Raw genomic sequence first — 25,874 nt, 5'->3', positions numbered from 1 at the left:
CATCATATCTCTTATTCCCCTCGGGTAAGAAAGTATAGGACTGAGCTGAGCTGGAGGCAGGTGGGACTATAAGGAGGATAGCATAACAGTACCAAGGTCCAGGATGGTGGGGCTGGGGAGGGGCGGGGAGTTGGGAGGTAGAAAAAGGAAATGAGTACTCACACCTGGAAGAAAGGCATTGCTAGGGAAGGTACAAAGAGAGCAAGCTGACTTGACTTACTCCCTCATTTGCCCTCTTATTTATTTAATTAATTATTTATTCAAGATTTATCAAAAGTCTGCTCACAGTGATATGGCTTGTGTTGGGTGCTGAGGACACAGCACTGAATGAGGTACTTAGGGAGCTCACAGTTCTATTTAAAGGACAGACATATATACATATAATTATAATCCAGGATGATGCTTTCCAGGTCAGATAGAATATCCAATCTCTTTTATTTGTGTACTGGGAGAATCAAGGCTTATTACAAGCCAGTAATTTCCTAAGTACAGGGTTTTCAGGTGAATCTGGAGTGAGGGAATCTGGTATTAGGCCTGAGACTAGAATGGTCTTTCCATTATGGGTTTCTCATAGTGAAATGCCAACCTGACTTATCTCCTAGATCCAGGTGGAAAAGATAGACATATCAAATCTTGGGCCCAGAGCCCCAACTTGGGGAGTGTATTGCATGAAATCTGGTAGAACTAATCTATTAAGTCTTAGTTAAAGCTTCTACAAATCAATCAGATTTCAACTCATTATGGGCACATATTTAAGGTTCTATGTATTTATCTTTTTGTCCGAAGTCTGTGATGACATTTTTTTCTGTAAACTTAATATTTACACATATGCCACCAAAGGAAGGATAGATAAAAGATTTGGCACTTTGGTATCAACATAAAAGAGGTAATAGTCTATGCTTTAAATATGTGCGGCAGACCATTAGAAGAAAGGTGGGTGGCCAGATCTGGGACAACAAAGGCAGATGATAAAGTGAAGGGAGATGGGACCCAGAAGATGAAGCTGAAACAAAAGTTGGAACAGAAGAACTTATTGGAGAATAGTTTTAAAATAATATGAAAAGGGATGTTTATTAATTTCTTATTACAGTTGTAACAAATGACCACAAAAGCAGTGGCTTAAAACAACACAAATTTGTTACCTTACTGTTCTAGAGATTTGAAGTCAGACAGGAGTCTCACTGGGCTAACGTCAAGAGGTCAGCAGGACTGTGTTCCCTTCTGGAGGTTCCAGGGTAGAAACCATCTCTTTACCTCTTCCAACTTCTGGGGGTCATCTGAATTTCTTGGCTTGTAGATCCCTTTTTCTATCTTCAAAGTCAGCAACGGCAGATCCCACCGTTAGAAAGCCTCTGGTTTTCTGACAACTGCAAGGAAGATTCTTCTCTTTTAAGAGAAAATTGGATTGGGCTCACTGGATAATCCAGGATGATCTTCCCATCTCAAGGTCAGTAACCTTAATCACATCTGTATGTAAAATAACAGAATCAAGGAGCCTAGGAATTAGAACATGGTCGTCTTTGGAGGGCCACTGTTCTGCCTACCTCTGTAAATTAACATTTGTCACCTAAAGTGTCTGTTAAAATTAAATAACATAAGTTTATGAAAGTGCCTAATAAAATGTACCTGGCAAAGAAGAAATTGAATAAATGTAGTTAATAATGAAGACAACAATTCAATAACTGGATTAACTGTGAAGGTGTGGCCAAAAGTTAGCAGCACCAAGGAGACCTAGAAATGAAGGTAACATCTACTTTCAAAAGCTGCCTCCTATTTGTATTTTCTGCTGCAGAAGTCACCTAGGTGTGGTAATCAGGAGCTGTCACATTTGGGAGACTAGAAGGAGAAAACTTGGCTGGAGTGGAAAGTGGAGTTAAAGAGAACCACAGACTGATATTCAGGAGACTTTAGGAATTCATTTAGACACCAGTATACACAGTTATATTTCACAATAGAGAAAACTGAGGTTCAAAAAGCCTAAGTAACTGCCTCAAGGTCACCAGGTTGGTAAGGGTGAGCAGGAACTCAAACTCAAGGCTTTTTGGGGCACCCGGGTGGCTCAGTCAGTTAAGTGTCTGACTTCAGCTCAGGTCATGATCTCGCAGTTTGTGGGTTTGAACCCTGTGTTGGGTTCTGTACTGACAGCTCAGAGGCTGGAGCCTGCTTCAGATTTTGTGTCTCCCTCTCTCTCTGCCCTCCCCCACTTGTGCTCTCTCTCTCAAAAATAAATAAACATTAAAAAAATTAAAAAAAAAAACCTCAAGGCTTTTTTCCCCTTGATAATTTCTGGAATCAGTATCTTTTGAAAAACTAGTGATTTTAGTCACTCTAAAACCTATTCCTTAGGGTCAGCATGTGGTGATCCTCTCAAACTAGCCATCTGAAAACAGGCATGGTACTTTATTTAGAAATGCAGTAAGTCCATTGTCCCACTTTAGAAGACTGGAATGTTTGGGGCATCTGGGTGGCTCAGTTGGTTAAGCATCCGACTTGAGCTCAGGTCATGATCTTGCAGTTCCTGAGTTCCAGTGCCGTATCAGGCTCTGTGCCGACAGCTCAGTGTCTAAAGCCTGCTTTGGTTTCTGTGTCTCCCTCTCTCTCTGTCCCTCCCTCACTTACTTGTTCTCTCTCTCTCAAAAATAAATAAACATTAAAACATTTTTTTAAAAAAATGATTTTAGAAGGCTGGAATGTTTAAAAGATTATTCTATTGTATTTTAGAAAAATGTGTCTATTATATTCACTGGATGCATGACGCTAATTCCTCAAGAACTAGCAAGAATATAGATAGCATAAAAAATTAACTGTATCTGGCAGTTTTCTTTTGCATAATTAAGGTAAGCTTTATTAATTCTTTCTCTGCTAAAATGAAAACCCAACATATTTTTGCAGAAAGTTGTGAAAACTAAGACCACTAAGACATACAAAAATGGAGACATTTAGTTATCAAACATCAGACCTTTCATAAAAGGAAATGTGCTGTATTAGGGTTCCCCAGTGAAAAATAACCAATAGAAAAAATGGATAGCTAGATAGCTAGATAGATAGATGTAAGTGAATTGTAATAGGAATTGACTCATGCATTATGGGGCTGAGAAGTCTTATTATCTGCTGTGTACAAGCTGTAGAACAAGGAAAGCCAATGGTGTAATTCAGCGTAGTCCAGGGGCCCAAGAGCCAGGAGCACTGATGGCCAAGGACTGGAGAAGATGGATGTCAGGTCCCGCAGAGAGCAGATTCACCTTTTTTTCCATCTTTTTGTTCTATCCAGGCCCTGAAAGGATTGAATGATGCCCATTGGCATTGGTGAAATAGTCTACTTTACTCAATTCTACTGATTCAAATGCTAATCTCCTCTGGACACACCCTTCCAAACACCCAGAAACAATGTTTACAGGCTATCTGAGCATCCCTTAACACAGTCAAGCTGACACACAAAATTAACTATCACACATGCAAAACACAATTTAACTTTATTATAAACAAAGCCCAAATCCCTCTCTCATTTCCCCCTTAGAGTGCACTCCGGTATCTGAGCACTTCTCACCATCCTGCCAATGCTGTTCTCCTCTAAACCACCCTCACCTCTCCCTGGATTCCCACAGTCTATTATGCACACAGCCAGGGTGTGGCCTTTCAAACGCAAGTCAGGCCCTGGTACTCCTCTCCTTAAAGCCCTCCAGTGGTCTCCTTATGACAAAGTCTTTAGCCCCGATTGTGAACTGCCTCTCTGAGCTCATCATCTACCACTCTCCACCTCACCCAGAGCTCCAGCTCTCACCCTTTCTTAAGCATGCCAAGCACGCTTCTGGATCAGGGGCCTCCACTTGCCATTTCTTCTGCCTGGATCACCCTTCCCCCAGATACCTGTGAGATTCACTCTTCTACTTGCTACATGTCTCACCCTTTCTACCTGTTGACTCCTCAGTAATGCCTTCCCTGACCACCCTCAATCAAATCACACTTCCCCATTTCCTTTAAAAAAATTTTTTTTTAATGTTTATTTATTTTTGAGCAGGGGGAGGGGCAGAGAGAGGGAGACACAGAATCCGAAGCAGGCTCCAGGCTCTGAGCTGTCTGTGCAGAGTCCTACTCGGGGCTCGCACTCACAGACCGCGAGATCATGACCTAGCCAGATGCTCAACCGACTGAACCACCCAAGTGCCCCTACACTTCCCCATTTCCTGTACAATATTTCCCCAGCTCCTTAACTCGCCTTTCCCCACTCCATAGCAACCATCACCACCTAATGTTCTATTTATTTTCACAATGATTTGCTAATTGTCTGCTCCCTCCCCCACTCCCTCACCCTACTGCTTGAAGACTATATTCTCTATGAGGGCAGAGACTTACTTAGTTTTGTTTCTTGCTGTACGCCCAGTGCCTAGAGCAGTGCCTGGTATAGGTGCTCAGCCTACTATTAGGTCTATTAGGTGCTCAACAAAGATTTGCTTAATAAAGGAATATTATTATTTCTGAAAATAAAATTAATATTTATTATCGGAAATAGAAAAAAAAAGAGAAATGCACAAAGAACATGCATCCCCAAAGAGATATCTACTGTTAGCATTTTACTGGATTTCTTCCAGGTTTTTCTAAGAAAATATATTTTTTTTTTTGTGCAATCAAGATTATTCCTTATATAAAGTTTATATACAGCTTTTTGATAAAGTATGTTGTCAGTACTTTCACATCATGCATGGTTTTTGGTTTGTTATTTTCCCTGATATGTTATAAAAATTGGGGTTCTGTTTTGTTTCCCAATTTTCATACAACCTAATAAAATAATAATTGTATATGCTTATTTTTATCTAAAGGTATGCAGTGATAGATACCATTTAAAGAAATTTAACATTAGGGGCGCCTGGGTGGCGCAGTCGGTTAAGCGTCCGACTTCAGCCAGGTCACGATCTCACGGTCCATGAGTTCGAGCCCCGCGTCAGGCTCTGGGCTGATGGCTCAGAGCCTGGAGCCTGTTTCTGATTCTGTGTCTCCCTCTCTCTCTGCCCCTCCCCCGTTCATGCTATGTCTCTCTCTGTCCCAAAAATAAATAAAAAACGTTGAAAAAAAAAAAAAAAAAAAAAAAAAAAAAAAAAAGAAATTTAACATTAAAATAGAAATTCTGTTCATACTGCATTAAATACTTAAAGTATTTTTAAAAAGTTCATGTGGTCAATATAATTTCCTAGAGGAATGATTTTCTAGAAGAAGTTTACTGTGTTGACATATCAATATTTCAGGTGCCAGGACTACGGAGTTCGTGTTAGGACACTTTAAAATTGCTTTATATTCAGTCCATGGGTTGTTGAATAGCAACTTGCTTTTGGTTACCTAGAAAAATGTATGTCATTAAAATACTCTTTATACGCCACCCTGGGAACATATCCCATGCATAATGTATTCATAAAGAGTCCATTTTATTTACAGCTTGTCACATAATATGGTATAAGGAAACACAGTTCTGATGCACTTCAACTGAATTATGCTTCTCTTTTTGACAGAGTGGGGAAATATATTTGTAAGAATGAATAAACACACCTTGAACTGCCTATTTTTTGAGAAGGAGGTAGAGAGAAGCACGTTAACATTATTCTGTTATTAAAACATCTATAGCTATAGACATTTTGGACATTTAATAGCTGTTTGTTTTTTAAATTGGGTGCCTGAAATACTTTATGTCAAAACTTGATGACATGGACTCCAGAAAACAGTAAACTCCTAAAAAAAGATTTTTCAGAGTTGCAGTTTTGTAATGTAGATATGGGGGGGAAAATATGTTGTTGCCTTTTCTGGAACTGATGTCTAATTCAAAATATTCAAAGATTACTTTTTGTAATTGACTGGCGTGGCAGATTCTCTCTTTCACATATGGAAAGAGACAGTGCTTGTTTTTATAGGACAGAATGCACCAGTAGAGCATTTGAACATTTTTCACAGCAATATTGACAAACATCCAAATGTATTAATTTTTTCTCCTCAACGAATTCATTAATTTGAAAATCAATAAGAACATAAAAGGTAGAGAGCTAAACTGAGACCATAGCAGAAATGAGAGGTACTCTACAATACTTTGAGATGAATGTTGGTGTCCATCTGTTATGTCACATTTGGGTCCAACAAGGTCTAAACTCCAGTGTAATATCTGGGTGGACTATTTATTATTTATTAGCCCTTGCAATTCTTAGACCACTAGTTAATTCCTGCATCATTCACCTCCCATCTTAGCATCCTGGAATTATATCTCCTGGTCATTAGCGGTCCCAGAGGAGAAAAACAGATGGATCAGTGGAAACCCACCATTATTACAGGAATAAAAAAAAAAGAAGAAAGGAAAAACCCACATGCAAAACTCCAAGCACATGCTCTGCCATAAAGAGATTAGATAAAAGCCACCATAGTTAATAACTAATATGTAGTTATTGTGCATTAACTACACTCTTCACTAGAGGATGAATAGTCATTTCTGTGGCGTTTCTGGATTTTTCCTTAATAGGGAATATTAACTAACAGAAACTAACTAATGGAATCAATTGATCCTATTTCTATGGCCATATTCTCTACGAAGATTCTTAGTGCTGGTTCAGTGTCTTCAGGCAATAACTCTAGCCCTCATGTCCTCTTATAAAAATAATTCAGCCTTAACTATCTTGTCTTTTGAGAGCTGTTAGGGAGAAGGAATAATCTGAGACAGGTGGGATATTTGTGGGATGAGGACTGGGGAAAATTGATTCTAAAGAGGCCTAAGTTTAAAATCTAAGCTAAGGGTGGAACAGTTTAAATCCAGGCTGAAGTAAGTATCCAAGGGGCTAATGCAAAAGCAGATGGAATGGGGCAGACTTTGGGGTGGCAAGATGAGGTGGGATTAGAATCATTAAACAGGGAACCATCTGTGCCTGATATTGGGATGTTTAACAGGTGGAGCCTAGGTACATGGATCAATATGAGGCAAGGAGTGTGGCAGAGGTTTGTTAGGTAGGTTGGCCCCTCCCACTACATTTCCTGATTCTGGCCCCTTGGGAACCAAAACTACAGACATGCAGATGAAAGTTCCATTTAGACATATCAGCCATACCAGATGGGAGGTTAAATAGACAGGCTACCATCTGATGTTCATGAGAACAATTAAAAATCTATATCAAAAGTACAAAAGACAGCAGTTTTAGGAGCAGCAGACTTTCCTGGGGCATCTCATATTTTACCAAGTCTGGTTCTTATTAGTCTGGAGTCTTAGTAGATGTTGACAGAGTTGCCAGATTTTATTAAAGGTAGCTGGGGACAGACCTGAATGATACCACCCAGAGTCTCAGAGATTCCAATTGTATTAGGTTAAGGAAAAAATAACAAAAAAACAAGGACACCTTCCCTTTACTGACCTTGTCCTAGTTTTGAAGCACTGTGTATGCTAAACATGTTACATTTTCCAGGTAAGAAAACTGAGGTTTAGAGAGACTAAATATATTACTCACCATATCAAGCTAGTAAAAAATGGAGCTGGTATGTGAATCCATAGTTGTCTGGTCCCAAAGCCTGTATATATTCTATTCTTTCCTAATTCTGACCTACAACTTTTCTCCTTGAGGGGCAACATCTTTGGACATGTGTGAAAAACCATAAATGTCTAGGTAGGAAGGTCCTTCTCACGCCGGGCATCAGTGACCCCAAAGCGTCTTTATCTAGCTCCAAATACTTGAGGCCCACCCCCACATTCATTGGGGGTCTCTTTTAGCCTCTGGGTCCGGTGCTGGTTGGTGTTTAGAATGTAAACTTCATCACACAGCCGGGCCGTTTCCTTCCACTGCCCCTAGAGGGCAGCGTGCAGTAACGATCCCCCTGAGCCCTCTAGTGGTCACTAGGAGGCTCCAACACTCCCTCGGGCATCAATGTTCCCAGGAACACTCTCAAAGCCCTGCAGATGTTGCCCAGGGAAGCAAGGACGTGTGACACACGTAGAGTCACCCTCTTAGCTTCCCTTTAGTGCTTCTGGGACATGTTCACTAGCTTTGCCCCAACTCAAGATGACTTCTCAAACCTGCCAAGTGTGCATTCTCGGATGCTACAGGGTAGATTCTATCACTAAATTTCAGGAAGAATCAAATACAGGTATCTAGAAGATGTGACAGCGAGTCCAAAATTTATTTTTGTATGTCCCCCCAAATGCACAGGGTGACTTATTTAAATTGATTCCCAGAAGCAGCTCTGGATATCTTATACTTCCCCAAGGTAAATATTTAAATAGCTGTAGTAATAATCTTAGGTTACATGGGGTAGTATGATTATGATTTTCTGGGAAGTTTTTAGTTATATTTAGAGAGTATATTTAAATAACATTGGCAAACTTTGCATAGGCTAATGCAGGGATGTTATCAATTTTTTTTCCATGATTTTAATATAATCATGATGACATAGTACTTATTTCCTTGTTATTAATTTAAAATAACAACAGGTTATTATTTTGGAATACAAATATGAGTATATATTTACATATACTTTGACATGTGTATTTTGGTTATCAGATATAGATAACAAGCATATGTCTATCTATTTTACTGCCTTCACTGGATTTTGTTGATATTGTTTTATTACCGTGTATAGCATAGGCTAATTTATTTAGAAAAAAATAAAGCTGCCGCTTTTAAGTAATTGCAATAGAAAAGGCTGTCACTAAGTCTTCAAGGCAAAAGATAAATTCTTAATAAAATAGGCAATGACATTTTCACTAGGGATATCCTGTTAAAAACTACCCTGTTATTCATTTAACTATTATAAACAAATCAAAGCAAATTTGATTTGCCGAGAAAATATTTACAGAATGACTCAGTACAGTGTTAAGCGCTGTAAAGATGCAAATAGGAATATGACATGATTCCTGTCTTCAAAGTTCAGGGGAGAAGTAAAGGCAAGAATCTAAATAACTTTTTAAAAAGACGTAACAGTGAAATTCCATCATCTTAACAAAACAAACTATCATAAAAGAGAGAGAAAAATTACACTTTAAATAGTGCTGGCAATACTGCCCATCATTCCTTTCAGCGATTGCCTTGAATGAGCATGACGGGAAACATGTGAATCTGTGGTTCCCTCAGGTTGTCTCTGTTCTGGGTGCCTCTCAGGTGTGAGCATATCACTGAGTTGAATGTGATTCTAATTTTTAAAGACATGCATATATGCATTTTTCATGTAAAATGGACCCTAAAAGGAAGCCAACTACTTCGTCTGGTGCTCAACCAAAGAAACAGGAATCTGTTCCAATGCTGGAGGAAAAACTGGCTGCGCTGAACTAACTCGTGGTCTCCAGTGGAGTGCCTGTCGAAGGACTTTTCCAGGGTAATTTCGATTATTCATGATTTTCTTGTCTCTGATTATAGAATCTAATAGGTGTGATTCTGTTGTAAGACAAGTATCAGAGAAATTACACACAGCCTGCAAGGGCCTTGGGTTCTGAGTTAGGGGGTTTGACTTTGTTTAGCCATGCAGTTGGAGTCTGTTAAAGGTTTCTGAATAAAGAAGGCTATAACACTGGGTTTCAGAAGATCAATTTGGAAATAATACTCTAGATGGACTGGAAGATGTAAAAACCAAGGCAGAGAGGCAATTAAGAAGCTCTTATAATTGTAGAGGTGAATAAGAAATAATGATTGTTAGACCTGGGGTGGAGATAGAGTAAGTTATACTTTTTGATTGACTAGGATGGATTAGAAATGGAGATTTTAAGTTTGGGTGACCATGAGGTTGATGGCTGCTTTAACAGAGTTAGAGAAATCAGAAGAACTAGCTTGGGTTAGGAAGATGAGTGGATGGAATATGAGGAACTGTGGGAGATCCTGGTGGAGATTTTCAGCAATGGGCTGGAACTGCAGGAAAGAATTCTTAAAATGTTTGGTTTGGGCTTCATTCTGTTTAGAGATAGCAGTTGAAATCACAGGAGTAGCCAGTATGGCTAAATTAAGATCAACTCTGTAGAAAGCAGGGAGAGGTCCAAGTGTTGGTTCTTGGGGGATTACCTGTCTTTGGAGACCAGAGGAAGGAAAGAAGCCATTAGGAAAACCAAAGAAGGAACATTCAGGAAAAAAAAAAAAAAATTCAGGGAAAGAGAATTTTAAAAGAATTCTAAAGAATTTAAAAGGAACGTAAAATGTTGCTACAAGTTCAAGAATTATATAGAATATAATGAACTAATTTTGGAGGTAAAAGGAAAGAAAGAAAATAATAGGTAAATAATAGAAGAAATATTTTAAAAAATAGGACAGGGGTAAAATAATTTCAGGAAAAAGAGACAGCAAATGATTTAAATGCTGCTGAAATTTCAAGGAGAGATGGGTCGTGAATGGGAGAGGTGGAAGTTTAAACCCAAAATTAGGATATGTGGTCTATCCAAGGATTCTTTTCTGATTTGTAAACTTGTGTGAGACTAACAAATGTGTAACCGTCAGCTCATATTTACACAATTCATTCTGTATTTGCTCAAAATAATACAAATATAGGAAACTGGGACTTTCTCAGAAATGACTACCAATGTAATCATTGGTGACCTTCTAAGGGAGCAGAGGCCAGAGTCAGATTGCAAGCCAAGGAGTGAAGTAGAGATGAATAAATATAGATTTTGCTTTCGAGAAATTTAGTGATGAGAGCAAGGAGAAGAATATATATGGTTAAAAGGTAGGAAAGACCTGGAAGACTGCTCACACCAGCCTGGTGGTCTCATTGCAGCTTTTGGATTATCTTTCAGTTAGCCTTTGGTGTATTCCTTCAGCCTTTTCCTATTCATGTGCTATTTTGAAATCACTTGATATGCCATAAATGTGCAGTCCTAAAACAAACTGGAAAATATCATAAAGCATTTGCTGTCACGTGAAACTGGAAATACACAGAAACTACATTTAGTGTACAGTCTGAGTGGAGAATTCACACAAGGGTTCTGTCAAAGAAGATGGCTGCCGTGACTTTAATAACTTCTAAAGTATCTTCAAAGTTTCTTCTCTCTGTGAAATATTATGATTCTTTGCATGTTAGTCCAGAAGTCTTTGAAATAGTGGAGTGGTGGGGGGGGGGGGTGCAGATGCTTCTCTGGCAGAGATATTTCTCACTGCAGACACATGAAAGTCGGGTGGTACTGCAATACTAATCCTTCCCTGAGTGCTCTAGCCCATTTGTGGAATATGACTTTCTTGATTGAGCGATATTTTCCATTGAGCCCATTCAGGCACTTAACAACACTTATTGATCATAGAGAATTAGCTATAGCTTTTAGAGCATATTAGGTTTAATGAAATCTGAAACATGATCGCTATCCTTAAGGGAACAAGTCAGACAAAATGGGAGGAAAATGTGTTGGAAACCTTTGTCTTAAATAAATCAGATAATGTGAGCAAAGCTAACACCTCACATTCTGAGACAAGGAGCTGAATATAGTAGTAGTCACCACCACATGACAGTTTTATAATTTAAAATGCATAATATCCACATCACACAGGGCCTGGAGATGGATCAGGTAATATATTTTTATGCTTCTTCCAGGAAATATCCCATCCTTCCTCCTCAGAATCCCCAGCTCAAGGAGGGCCAGGATGTAGGATTTTCAATACTAAAACTGGGAGAGTTCTGGGCCAACTGGGACGAGTTTGTAACCCCTGTTTGTAGCAAGGCTGTCTGACTGTATGTGTCCTTCCATCCTGTAGGAATCTCCCGCTCTCCTAGCCAATCTTTCTCATTTGGTGAAGACCGTGACACCCGACTCACATTCTTTTTCCCGTAACCACCCCTGGTTCATGTAGAAAATCCAACCACTCCCTGGTTTTTAGTTCCTTGACCTTTTTTCTTTAAATTTTCCCTCATCCTTCCTTCCAACTTTAACTTCCAATTCTTATGGTCAAACCTTAGATTTTGTACTTATGAGTAACTATACAATCCTTAAAATCTCAGTTCCTGACACCCCCCCACCAGCCACCACTCCCTTCTTTTCAGCTCACTACCTCCATGGCAATTCTTCAATCACACCGAGGCTTCCAATCCATTCATGACACCATTTTTATTATTTTTAAAGGAAGCTCTACTCCCAACATGGGGCTCAAACTCACAACCCTGAGATCAAGAGTCATATGCTCTACCGACAGAGCCAGCCAGGTGCCCCTAATGACACCATTTTTAATGTCCACCACTTTCTAGTTCCTGTCTTTACTTCCTACTTGTTCAGATTAGATTCCATTGTTCAATTACTTGCAAACATCCTCCTTTCCTACCCTCTGCCTTACTCAATGACAGAAATCCAATATTGGTTAATCCCAATGATTTGCAAAGGGGTAGTATAGTTTAGTGGTTAATGGTGTGGCTTCTGGACCTACACTCTTTTGAATCCTGGGTTCAGAATTTACTAGCGCTGTGATCTTGGATAAGTTTCCTAACAGCTTTGTGCCTGTTTCCTCATCTGCACCTGTCTCATGGGGTTGGGTTGTTGTTGACTCAAAGGTATTAAAAAAAAATTTTTTTTAAGTTTATTTATTTATTTTGAGAAGACAGAGACAGTGTGAGTGGGGGAGGGGCAGAGAGAGAAAGAGACACAGAATCCAGCAGGCTCTGCACCGTCAGCGAGGAGGAGTCAGATGTAGGGCTTGAACCCATGAAACCGTGAGATCATGACTTGAGCCAAAACCAAGAGTCGGATGTTAACCAACTGAGCCACTGAGGTGCCCCAATTCAAAGGTATTAATAGGAGTACAATGCTTACAACAGTGCTTGGCACATAATAAACAGTCAATAAATGTTTCCCAAGCTTGTAGTTTGATCTCTGGAGGAAAACACCTAACTATTCTGATTGATCTCTTTTAAAGTTTATGACTGTCTCAAGTGGGCCTCAGTGCAGTCTTTGCAATTCAGTCGACCACAGTTCCCATTTCCTTATTGATTTATTTTCTCTCTCAGGGATTACTATTTCACCTCCTCTTCTTGCTTCTCAAATTTCCACCTCCTCGCTTCTGCTCCTCACTCTCAGTGAATGATTTTGCTTCTTATCTCACTGAGAAAACAATCAGAAAATAACATTATTTTTCCACCACCCAGTCTACCCACCTCTGTAGCCTTCTGCTTCAATGAAAGTGTCCCTTTCCCTATTTTAGGACAAGTCTTTACTTGGGCACTGGACTCCATCTCTTTCTACTTTCTTAAGAACTTTACTGCTATAATTATCTCTTTCTTGTCTTGCATGATTACGTGTCTCCTTTGTTCTCTGCCATTGGTGCTATAATATTAATGAACAATCATAAACAAAAGAGGGGTAGGGGCACCTGGTTGGCTCAGTTGGTTAAGCGACTGACTTTGGCTCAGGTCATGATCTCACAGTTTGTGAGTTCGAGCCCTGTGTCGGGCTCTGTGTTGACAGCTCAGAGCCTGGAGCCTGCTTCAGATTCTGTATCTCCCCCTCTCTCTACCTCTCCCTTGCTCATGCTCTGTGTCTCTCTGTCTCTCAATAATAAATAAATGTTAAAAAAAATTTATTTTAATGACAAAATAAAAAAATAAAAAAATAAAAAAGAGGGGCACCTGGGTGGCTCAGTCAGTTAAGTGTCCAACTTTTGATTTTGGCTCAGGTCATGATCTGACCTTGGTTCGTGAGATTGAGCCCCATGTCGGGCTCTGCAATGGCAACTCGGAGCCTGCTTGGGATTCTCTCTCTCCCTCTCTGCCTCTCCCTCTGTGCATATGCACTCTCTGTCTCTCAAAATAAATAAATAAACTTAAAAAAATACATTAAAAAGGGAGAAAAGAAATCTCCCTTCCTTCTATGCCCCTGGTAGCTATCAACTTACTGATGCAAACCTCAATGTCTCCATGGACATTGAACTGAGGCTCCCATCTTCATGACAATTTGAAAAAGTTTTTATTTCACTATTTCACCAAAACCACACCTATATGAACCAACAGTAGCATCTATCTGTCAAGTCTCATGATCTGTTCTTTGTCCTCATCATCCTTTGCTCAGCACCAGTGTTTAACATAATTGGTCACTTCTGTCTTCTTGAATTTTTGTTTCACTTGGTTTCAGGACACTGTACTATTTTGAGTTATCATCTATCTTTCTTCTCAATCTCCTTGACTGGATTCTCCTGTGTACCTTTAAATGTTTTTGAAAATGATGGAGTGCTCCAGAGCTCAGTCTTAGGCTCTCTCAAGCTTATGGAAGTGATTGGAGTGACCAAAACCAGGAGAAATTGATATCATGGGTTTCATACGAGGCAGAACTGTGTTGGAAAGAAGTGAAAAAGCGTAGTTTGTATGAAAGAGGAAAGCCATTTATAATGATTTTTATACTGAATTTTACTTAATATCAGATAGTTTAATGGAAGCAATTTTACTGTAATAAATGTTTTCTGAACACTGGCAGTGGAAAGGGGTGGGGGAATCAAAACTGAAACAGAAAAATTCTTGCCAACACAGTCCTGAAAGTTGTCTGGTTATTGTCCTAATTTAATTAATGGAAAATTAAGAGCTAAATCAATACTGGAACTCCAACCAGAATTCTTGGTGGTTCCTGGTCTTCGATTAAGTTGATTAAGTTATTTGCCTCCCATATTGAAATACAATAAAGAGTAAAGTGTGCCTAAATTACAAGTTTAAAGGGCATTCAAGTGGAAAATTGCTGGAAAGGGTAATAAAATAGCAACCACAAAAATACAACTTTCCTTGGCATTTTCAACTTTACTACCTCAGAGCTACTAAAGGACCTATTTTTTGTCTTTTTCAACAAGATCTCAGATTTTTCAGTCAGCCACTCCTAGGGTTTTTGTATTGGTACAATTGGGTTTTCTCCTTGGAAACTGATTTTTAAAGAAGAACAAAGAGTATAGATTGATAATGCAATTTTATTATTAAATTCCTAAGGCTGACACTGAAAAAACTCACATTTAAAAAATTTGTAATAATAAGGGTGCCTGGGTGACTCATTTGGTTAAGTGTCCGACTTTGGTCAGGTCATGATCTCACAGTTCGTGAGTTTGAGCCCCACGTCAGACTCTGTGCTGACAGCTCAGAGCCTCGAGCCTGCTTCGGATTCTGTGTCTCCCACTCTCTCTGCTCTTTCCCTGCTCACATGCTGTCTTTCTCCCAAAAATAAATAAAGGTAAAAAAAAATTAGCCCCTTACAAGTTACATTTTTCATTCCTTCCAATGACTAGATGAGGTGGTGTTATTATCCTTCACAGACAGAAACTGAGATTCAGAGAGGTTTTAAAATTTTTCTAAAGAAATGAGAGGGGAGGGGCACCTGAGTGTCTCAGTTGGTTAAGTGTCTGGCTCTTGGTTTCAGCTCAGATCATGATCTCATAGTTTGTGGGTTTGAGCCCTACATTGGGCTCTGTGCTGACAGTGCAGAGCCTGCTTGAGATTCTCTCTCTCTCTCTCTCTCTCTCTCTCTCTGCCCCTCCCTGATCACTCTCTCTGTCTCTCAAAATAAATAAATAAACTTCAAAAAGAAATAAAGACATGAGAGGGGGGCTCCTGGGTGGCTCAGTCACTTAAGCTTCTGACTCTTGGCTTTGGCTCAGGTCATGATCTCACAGTAGGTGAGATCCAGTCCTGACTTGGGCTCTGCACTGATAGCATGGAACCTGCCTGGGATTCTCTCTCTTCCTCTCTCTCTGCCCCTCCCCTGCTTGCACATGCTCTCTCTCTCTCTCTCTCAGAATAAACAAACAAACAAACAAACAAACAAACAAATAAATAAATGAGACATGCTCCCAGTCCTCTTACCTCCAAAGGGAAAAGAGAAGGAAACAATTAAGTACCAGATACTATGCCTGGACCTTTTGTGTAACTATCTTGTTTAATTAAAAGTAAGAGTTAAGAAATAGATTGTAATATGAGCTTTGTGCTTAGCACTTTGTGTTTTAAGAATACAAGTCTGAATGGCATTTCAAGTGAGAGATTTGCAGTATCACACATAAAATGCAATGCTTAAATCCTTGACCCTGTAGAGAGCTAAAAGAATTGTTATTTCACATCAAGATTTTTCCTCTAATGACTACTGAAGCATTTCTTCTTTGTAAAGTAGCTTATAAAACTGTTAGCCCTCACTTAAAACTAGAGTTTTTGAGAATTAGGTACTTGATCTGCATATATATGGTGCAACCATACTGATAGCCTTCCCCATTTTAGCACTCAAATACACAGCAAGTGTAGGACATGTTCAGCTTCTTGTTTGACAGTGGTGTCTGTAGGGATCTTTATGTCCATTTGTTGTTTACAAGTGATGTCTATTTCTTTTTGGAGTCGAGCACGCTGTGTGAATATCTTGAGGTGAGTGCCTAAAATGTGGCCAGATAAAAGAGAAATAAAGGTTTGTCTAGTAACACAGGAATTGGATTCCAAAATTTTTTTTGTTAATGATTTATAACAAATTCTCCCTCTGGGCTGCTGCTAACTCTCCAGTAATCAGGTGTTAATATTTTAGATAAAAAATAAAGTCCAGGCAGGGAGGTGAGTGGGAGCTGAGAATGGAGAATGGACAGGAGTGAGAGGGAGAGAAGCCAGACTAAAAACACCACACTGGGAGATCTAAGTCATGTTGGATAATGTTAATTTTCTTGCTTTATTCTTTTTACTTCTATGTCAGGTTAAGTGCCTGTTTAGATTTTTATTTGCTTGAAGAAAGACAATTTTAGAAAAAAAAATCATACCTAAGTCCCCCCCCCCCCCCAAATTAAAAGTATAGATATAGATATAGAGACACATTTTCTTTTATCCACTGGGAGTTTTAAAGACTGATTCAGGGATGAAAGCCCCAAAACAAGAACTTGGTAGTTGACAACCTTAGAAATAAATGGGCATCACTACTTATAGTGCTAGTCTGGATGTCTTGAGGAATACCTGCGTTATTTTTACTCAGGAGTTTATTACTGTGGCCAAACAAATACTCTTGTGAAACATGACTTATTTCATTCAACAAACATGGTTGAGTGCTCAATATGCACTGTGGTTGGTGTTAAGTATAAAAGGATGAGTGAGATAGTCTTGATTTTCAAAGTTTGCAGCCGTAGGAGTAGCAGGCAGGTAAATAATTATTAATAATTATTCATAAGGAGTTAAATCCCACATTAGGTTATGAGCAAAGTATTATGGGAGCACAGAAGGAGAGATTGTTTAACTCCACAGAAGGGAAATTCTGTACTCTATGCTTTTCTTTGGTTTGTATGGAATACACAGTAGTCTGAAAAGTACTTTGAAAAGGTATGTTAGAGGGCAGGGTTCCCTAGGGTTCCCCATTTGGTTCTACCCACTGATTTGAGAGAATGAATGAAATATCTTTTCTCTCCTCTCTTGCCCCTCAGAGTTCCGTTCAATGTCCTGCAGATGGCATGACCTCCCAGACTGGCCTTCCCGAGCATTTTCTCCACCTTGAAATGACCTGTACACTTCACTAGTCATTACGTGTCTTTCGGGAGGGACTATCCTGTGCCCAGAAAGTGCTTGGCACATTGTAGGCTCCCAGTACATTTTGGTTAATTGAACTAAGAAGAAAGAAAGATACGTGGTGCTCTGACCTCACCCAAACAACCTTATTTCTGTTTCTGCCTCCTTGGCATTTTTGCTTTATGATTGTGGATATTAAAGGAAATCCTTCCTTAGTAAGTTTTTCAGAAACTGAGCTAGAATCACGTTAAGGGTTTCCTTAATCCTCTAAGTTTGAAAAGAAGGATAGAAAAACCAATACCTCCAGCTTTCGTCCTCTTTCACCTCTCACCCTCTTTACAGGGTCCTTCTTTATTAGGACAGCCTCTAATAAAGATATTAACTTTGTATTTTTATTTATCCATAACATAGACATACTTCATCTGGTTTCTGTATTATATGGGGTAGTCCTCTGGATAATAATTGCTGTTTGACAGAAATTCCAGACCAAAGTTTCTAAAATAATGTATCGTTAAAAGAAACTAGGATTGGTGGCCAAGAATTCAATCACATTTCTTTTCTGATAGAATCAAAGCCATTTCACTAATTAGATATTTTCTTCCACAAGATGGCGCTGTAGTTCTTCCAGTTATTTGAAGTTTAGCAGTTCATGGTTTTATCTTTTAAAGTATCTCCCATGTCCCCCTTATTTCTTTATATATAAAAGTGACATATAAGAAAAAAAATGTAAGATTGTCACTTCATAAGCCAGATTTACTATCTGATTTTAGAGAGGTTCATAGGAATAGCCATAGAATAGCCAATAACAGGGATTAGTACACAATGAAAAGTTACCAGCAATGAGATAAAATAGACATTTTTTTTGCACTAGTTTTTCTGTAAACAATTGTTTATCAAGAAAAAGAAGGGGTGCCTGGGTAGCTCAGTTGGTTGGGCTTCCGACTTCAACTTAGGTCATGATCTCACGGTTCGTGGGTTCAGGCCCCACATCAGGCTCTGTGCGACAGCTCAGAGCCTGGAGCTTGCTTCTGATTCTGTGTCTCCCTCTCCTTTCCCTTCCTCCATTCACTCTCTCTCTCTCTCTCAAAAATAAATAAAGATTTTAAAAAATTAAGAAAAAAAAGAAAGAAAAAGAAAAATTGCGGGTGCCTGGGTGGCTCAGTCGGTTGAGCGTCTGACATTAGCTCAGGTTATGATCTTGTGGTTCATGGGTTCCAGTCCCACGTTGGGCTCTGTGCTGACAACTCAGAGCCTGGAGCCCGCTTCTGATTCTGTGTCTGCCCCGCCCTTGCTCACGCTCTGTCTCTCCCTAAAATAAATAAATACTAAAAAAATTTTTTGAAAAAAAAATTGTTAAGCACAGTCTAGCTCAAATATGAATTATGAACTATTATAAAAGCATTATGAGTAAAATTTTAATGTTCTTTAGTACTACTTGTAGTTTGAGAGTTTGAAATGAGAGGTTTTTTTTTATTTTTATTTTATTTTTTAACGTTTATTTATTTTTGAGACAGAGAGAGACAGAGCATGAATGGGGGAGGGACAGAGAGAGAGGGAGACACAGAATCGGAAGCAGGCTCCAGGCTCCGAGCCATCAGCCCAGAGCCTGATGCGGGGCTCCAACTCACGGACCGCGAGATCGTGACCTGAGCTGAAGTAGGATGCTCAACCGACTGAGCCACCCAGGCGCCCCTGAAATGAGTGAGTTTTTAATTAACTTGGGTATTTTCTTATTGTTTATCCTCATGTGGAAAAATATCTTATATACAGGACTAATTTTTTTCACTAAATAATTTTGGGGTTTAATCACATTCTCAGGTTTGTTATAAATATTTTTTAGTTTTGCTTTAAAGACTTACCCAAATTTGCAAATGAAGTTGCAGTAGAATCAGTGTATAATGATTCTGAGCCCTGTTTTGTGCAAAACACAGTTTCGATCAGATCTATCCAGGAAAAAAAAATTCACTATTACTTTCTAATGATCTACTAAATCTGAAACAAAAAGATTATTACTACTAATATGTTCAGAAGACTTGTATTTAAAATATTTGAGGAGTGAATTATTTTTGAGATTCTTTTTGATCATATTGGGTCCCTTCAATGAAAATTACATACTGACCCAAAATGCTACAGATTTTGGTTAATGCTCTAACATAATCTCCTTGTTAGAATCATAAATTCATTAAATAAAAAGTTCAACATGAAGAGAAATAAATTATGGTGTGCAATCTTTAGTTATGTCTAATTGCAATGAGTTTGTAATGCATTTACATTTATAAAATCACTTAAGTTATCAGTGTCTGAGACAACAGTCTGTGTTTACAACTTGCACATTTGTAAGGAGTAAATTAGTTAATGTGCTAATTAGAAAACTTCCCTAGAAGAGAAAACAGGTTGTGATTCTCTTTTATCCCTTTACTCCCATTTGGATCATGTAGTGGTGAGTAGATGGAAAAGCCACGGTTAACTTTAAAATTGCTAAATATGTATTCGGTATGTCCTTGCTTTAGTTGGTGCTTGAAATATTTAAGCCATTTATACTCCCATTACTACCACTATTACTCATCACTTTTCTTGAAGGTCCACTATGTGTCAGGCATGTCAAGGATGTATGTGATTCACACAATGATGTTGTGGAACAGGTACTATTGTTTTGCTTTCACAGATGAAGACACTGAGGCTTGGGAGATATTAGATAATATTCCAAGGGTCAGGTGGCTGGCGAGTGTGGCTAGGATCTGAGTGCAAGTTTCCGTGACTCCAGAGCCTGTTAACCGTTTTAACAACTTACATGGTGTATGTAACTTTTAACCACTAACATATTATAGTGTGTGTAACATATTATAGTGTGTGTAACATATTATAGTGTGTGTAACATATTATAGTGTGTGTAACTGCCATGTCATGTGGCTTCTGGTGAAGTCTACCAGTTTAATATGCAATATTATGTTTTTAATGTGTAAAGAATAGTTCAGGATTTCTAACTGTGCTATTTAGGAGACACACGGTGAGGGCTTTTGCAAAAGGGATTTGTTGAGTTACCATGATACAGCCAGCAAGCAGAGCACGTGAAGGGACTTCCAGACATTTAGAAGATAGTGATAAGAGGTGGACAGCCAGGTATAAGGAAGCTCTTTTTCTTCCTTCCTCTCACCCTTAACTCTCTGGTGCCTCACTTTGTCAGTGTGCAAAGTACAAGCTAACCAAGGCTCCGCTGGGATGATCCTGACTGTATTAATTTTAGATATACTTAAAACCCACCAAATTCATTGCTTCCCAACAGACTTAGTCAAAAGATGAAATGTTTCTCTACTAAAATATTGTTATATCTTAAAAGAAATGAGGTTTTTGTTATACTCCATAAGCTAAAATTGTAACCTAAGGGCTTTTTGTGTCATTTACTAGGAGAGATTTTCCACATTCGGGTGAGATGACTGTGGTAAAGTCAAGTCTTCAGAGAGAAATAAAAATTTTAAGGCTTATTCTAAGTTGCCCCTAACCCTAAAGACTCTTCGATTCCCTGAATGATGCCGTTTTTCAGCTGGGCTGTACCTAGCTCTGTGCAAGGCACACGGAGAAACCCAGAGTGAAGCAGCATGCACCTGCTGATAGAAGCTTTCCTGAACTGAATCATTCTTTCCTTCAGTCAGTCATTCATCCATCTGTCCAGCCACCATTTGACGGCTACTTTGTACTTGTAACAAACTCAGCTCAATATTTACTGACCCTTCTGTTACGGGTACTATGTGAGTTAACACAAACCTTAACTTACACACCAATTAAAGAATCAATTTTGTGTGTTGGCCTCAGTATGTGATTGTATCTTTTGTGGCACTGATAATTCAACCCTTTGGGGCTGTAGTCCTTGTTTTTTATTGTCAGCTTGTTTGAGCAGGCGATAGTCTGTCAGTTGATAGTTGATAGAATTTGTGTATTTGAGTGACTGAATTGATTTGTTTGGCATTTAAAGGATTTGGTATGTGTTATAGGGACCGTATTTCCTATATTTAGGAAACAAAGTGCTATGTCACATCCACCGAGGGGTAGAGTGGAAGTGGTAGTAATCATAGTAATAATGTTTATAATTATAGTAGTGAATTTTGCTTCATTGCTGGGAAGCAGACTTCATATGCGAGTGCTATAAGTATTCCATTGAGGATCTGACTTAGCAACTTCTTTTCTAGAAACGCAGTGAAAACATGTTATTTCGGGTAAGACACTATTATCTCTGTCCCTTCCTTCCTATGTAGGACAAAGAGCCTGCACTAGATGATCTGTACATTCAAGTTCAATACTAAAGTTTTATAACTTCAGGATTTGAGTTTCCTCCTGATCTCAGGAATTTGAAGAATTCTATTTTTAACTTTTCCTGTTAGGTAATGACTAACAAGTTATCTTACACAGAGCAGCCAATAAATGTAGTTGAGTGAATAAAAGGTATATAAAGTATTAGAGCAACATCAACTTCACCCAATTTAATACCAGCATCAGGTACGTGCTGGATACTGATCTGTGTGCCTGGGGACCAAGGAGTAAATTAGGATTAAAGTCCCTTTCCTCATGTAGTTTAAAATCTAGGGGAGAAAGATGGATATAATAAACTTGTAAAATAACAATAGTTTTGGATAGTATACATGCTCTGCAGGATAATGGGAGAGACCAGAGGTAAATTGTAATGTGTATTAGACAGGATGGCCAGGGAAGGCCACTCTGTTTTATGAAGATCAAAGGAAAGAATATTCCAGGCATTAGAAAAAAACAAAAGAAAGGTCTTTCAGTCAAAAATGTAAGTTGTTATTATCAAGGGACAGGTAGTGAGCGAGGAAGTGGTCTGAGGTGAGGCTGGAGGTAGGCATGTCAAGATGGTGGTGGGTTTTCTAAAACCCAGACATTTGGATTTTGTTTAATTTGCAATGAGAACATTTGAGGAAGTCTTAAATATATGCCTAATTCTCCTGTTATATCCTGAGATTGTGCATGTTGAGTCATACTTAGCCAAAGATTGTCTTTCCCTCCCTTGTGTCCTCAGTGATACCCCATTACTGTTTCTGAAACTCATTTCTAGAATTACTTCATTAAAGCAGGAATGAATGCCTTCCCCTGCTCATGAATTGCGGAATGTAATATTTCCAAAGGTCACTTAGAGGAACGAGAAGCAAATAGGATAAACTCCAAGAGGAGATAAAAAATATATTTGTAATCTATTTTTTTAAGAAAATTCAGCATTTATACAATCTCTTTTCATTTAGTGAGATTTCTGGAACAGTGAGAGTCAAATCCCTATTTTTATGATAGGGAGGTAACAGATAATATGATTTTCCTTTAAGATTCCCCTTCATATGATGAATTGAGGAAGAGTACAGATAGTCTCATCATAGAAATGCAGATTTTATTTTATAATGGGATGAAGGGACATTCTAGATATGACCTCATACTGCAACAGAGAGAGGAAAGCTTAAAGCGCATTGCTATACTTTCATAAGAGTTTTATTATACAATAGAGGGTGTCAGTAACTTTTGAAAGATAATTGGAAAGTTGATTTATGTCTACTATTAAAACTTACCTTTAGTGGGGTAAATCTTGTGTATAATGATAGACGTTGTCCAGCTTGGTGAAGTTTTTCCTGCCAAAATATGAAAAGATAAATTATCGCATATAAATGATAGTGTACTGGTTTGAACCAAAAAATAGTAAAACCACTTTTGGATTTTGTTATAGTTTGGGTGTGTTTTTAGGGACGTTAGTTAATGCTTTTGAAGCCTCTGTTTCCTCAACTATGAAAATAAAATTGAACCAAATAACTTCTAAAGAGGCTTATAGTTCCAAAGTTCCTATGATTCTGTGTGATCAACACTGATAAATGAATTATGTAAATAGGAAGGAGAGTAGAGGAAAGGGTGTTTCTGTTATAACTATGAATCAAGAATGATGGAAGAGAACAGAATAAGTAAATTTTAAGATGCAAGACTCTTCAAAGATGGGTCAGTTAGAAATAAGCTTTTATAAATAATAAGAAATCATTTTAATTTGCAATGTTTGTGAATTAATTGGAAACTAGGTTCCATGAACATTCCCTAATATTGCACCTTTCAAAGTAGTTTCTGGAAAGAAAACTCTGCACGTGTGATTGCCTCCTGTATATATTTTGACACTCCTGTGACCCGAAGCTGGTTTTATGACATAGTCATAGTAGTAAGCATTTCTGTGTTTCATACCTTTCTTCTAGTCCTGAAGTGCTCAATAATCCAAAGGCATATCAGAAAATGAAAGAGGAGTTCAAACTTGAGAAGGCAATGAGGATTGAATCTGGTGACATTAAATTTTCTTGGGTTTGGGTTTGTGTGAAGGTATTTATATAGGAAGTTTGATTATTGCAAGCTGAGTTGATGTCTTGTATGAGGAATATTTATCCAAAACTGACTTGGAGTTGACAAAAGTGCACAATAAATGCCAAGTGGCTTAAAAGCTATACATTTATCATTGGTAGTTGCATCTGAAGCAAACTAAATTTTATAATTTCCATTAAGTGACACGTAGGATTTCAGTGTTTATAATAAGATCCAGAAGAGTCGATGTTTTGCTGTATGCTTTTAATTGTTTTAGAACAAACTAGACAATGGAAAGGTCAAGTTTAGGAAAAGAAAAAAAGAAAACCTCTCTAGATTGCAAAGAAATCAAGGCTATATCCAAGTACTCTATTTTTTCAAGACATAATCCAAGACCTTTTTCTTTTTTCTCTAAATACTTTCACTAGGTACCATCTCTAGGTCTAGGATTCCTTACACTGATGTCACTGGCCCAGGCCTCTCGGCCAAGATCCAGACTCATCTGTGACCCTGCCTGCTCAGCATCTGTGTCTCGGTGCATCATTAGAAACTCAACTCAGCATGGTCACAACTAGACTCTTCTACTCATCCCCCTGCTACCCGATTCTCTTCTAATTCCTTATCAGAAAAAATGATATAACATTCACCCAGGAGTGTGAACCAGAAAACTTACTCTCATCCTTCACTACTTCACATCTAATTCATCATAATCTCCTGTGTTGGTTTGTTTGTTTGTTTTTTTTAAACCACTGTACAACCTTTGAATCTGTCTATTCCTTCATGGCCAGTTTCCTTCTCTGAGCTACCCTATCTCTCATCCATACTGCTCCTCCCTCATCCTCTATGCCCATTCTTGTCTGCTTCCAATATGTAGCCAGGAGCCAGAGAGGAAATTTTAAAAGGCAAATATACTCATTCACTCTCCTTCTGAAAGCCCGGCAAAAGTTCCCCATTGTCTACTAGGCTAAGGTCAAAATGCTGGATCTGGTCTCCATGTCCTATGTGATCTGGCCACCACCTGCTTCATCAAACTCAACTTGATACATCAAGTTCCTTTCACACTTGGGGCTCTAGCCACCCTTGAGCTATGAATTTCTAAAATATGCTATATTCTTTCCTGCCTGCAAGCCTTCAAAAATGCTGTTTCCTTTGCTTGAAACACTCTTTTCTATTCTTCAAATTGACTCTCGTTAGTCCCCAGTGAGCAGTTAATTCCTATTTATTATTCCACCCAAATATCATTTCCACAGGGAAGCTTGTTTTGACCTTTAGAAAAGGTCACCTCTCCTTAATAAACACTCTCTTATGCTGTAGTTTTTAAAATTAATTAATTAATTAATTAATTCAACAATTAATGGGTGCCTCCAATGTCACATACTCTTCTAAAAGCTGAGGATGGAATGAGGGGAGACTGATAACAATCACAGGGCAAAACAAACACAATAGTTTCATACAGTGATGAAGATTATACAGCAAATTAAATGAACTATTGTGCTAGAGAATGACTTGAGAGAGGTACTTTGGGTTTGAGATTGAATTTCTTAAGTGATCATCTATTTTGTCTGTTTCATGTTCATCTTCTTTGCAAGAGCCTATGTGCCCAAGAACTGGGACTTTGTTGCACTTGCTCACATGGTTTCCCAGCACTCAGTGTGGTGCCCAGCACATAGCAGATTCAATAATTATTCCTGAATGAATGAATCAACCTATAAGTTTTGTAGGGCCACCGTTACAAAGTACACAAACTGGGTGGCTTAAGGCAAATAAATTCATTCTATTTATTAGTTCTAGAGGCTATGAATCTGAAATGAAGGTGTTAGTAGGGCCGTGCTCCCTCTGAAGTCTCTGGGGGAACAGCCTTCTGTGTGTCCTCCTAGTTTCTGGTGTTTGCTTGCAATCTTTGGCATTTGTTGGCTTGCAATTAGCTGTATCCCTCCAGTCTCTGCTTCCATCATTACATGGCCTTCTGCTCTGTGTCTGTCTCTTCTCTTTGTCCCAATTTTTCGCTTTTTTTTATAATGAAACCAGTCATTTGATCAGTATGATCATATCCACTCTAATCCAGTATGACCTCATGACTTGATTACATCTGCAAGATCTTATTTCCAAATAAGCTCACATTAATAGGTATGGGGTGGGGGTTAGGATTG

At 38.6% G+C, this 25,874-nt stretch overlaps 1 protein-coding gene across 1 annotated transcript in view; it reads left to right on the top strand.

Moving 5' to 3' along the window:
- Window positions 1–9,305: 9,305 nt before the first annotated feature.
- NELL2 (neural EGFL like 2) overlaps window positions 9,306–25,874 on the top strand; it is a 392,703-nt gene continuing 376,134 nt past the window's right edge. The window contains exon 1 of the mRNA XM_060657876.3: window positions 9,306–9,324. The gene's annotated coding sequence lies outside the window, so the exon portion shown is untranslated. The remainder of the gene's footprint in view (window positions 9,325–25,874) is intronic.

Source organism: Panthera onca, chromosome B4 (assembly GCF_046562875.1).
Source record: "Panthera onca isolate mPanOnc1 chromosome B4, mPanOnc1 haplotype 2, whole genome shotgun sequence".
NCBI lineage: Eukaryota > Metazoa > Chordata > Mammalia > Carnivora > Felidae > Panthera > Panthera onca.
Note: the sequence above shows the minus strand (reverse complement) of the source record. Positions and strands in the feature narration are given on the sequence as shown.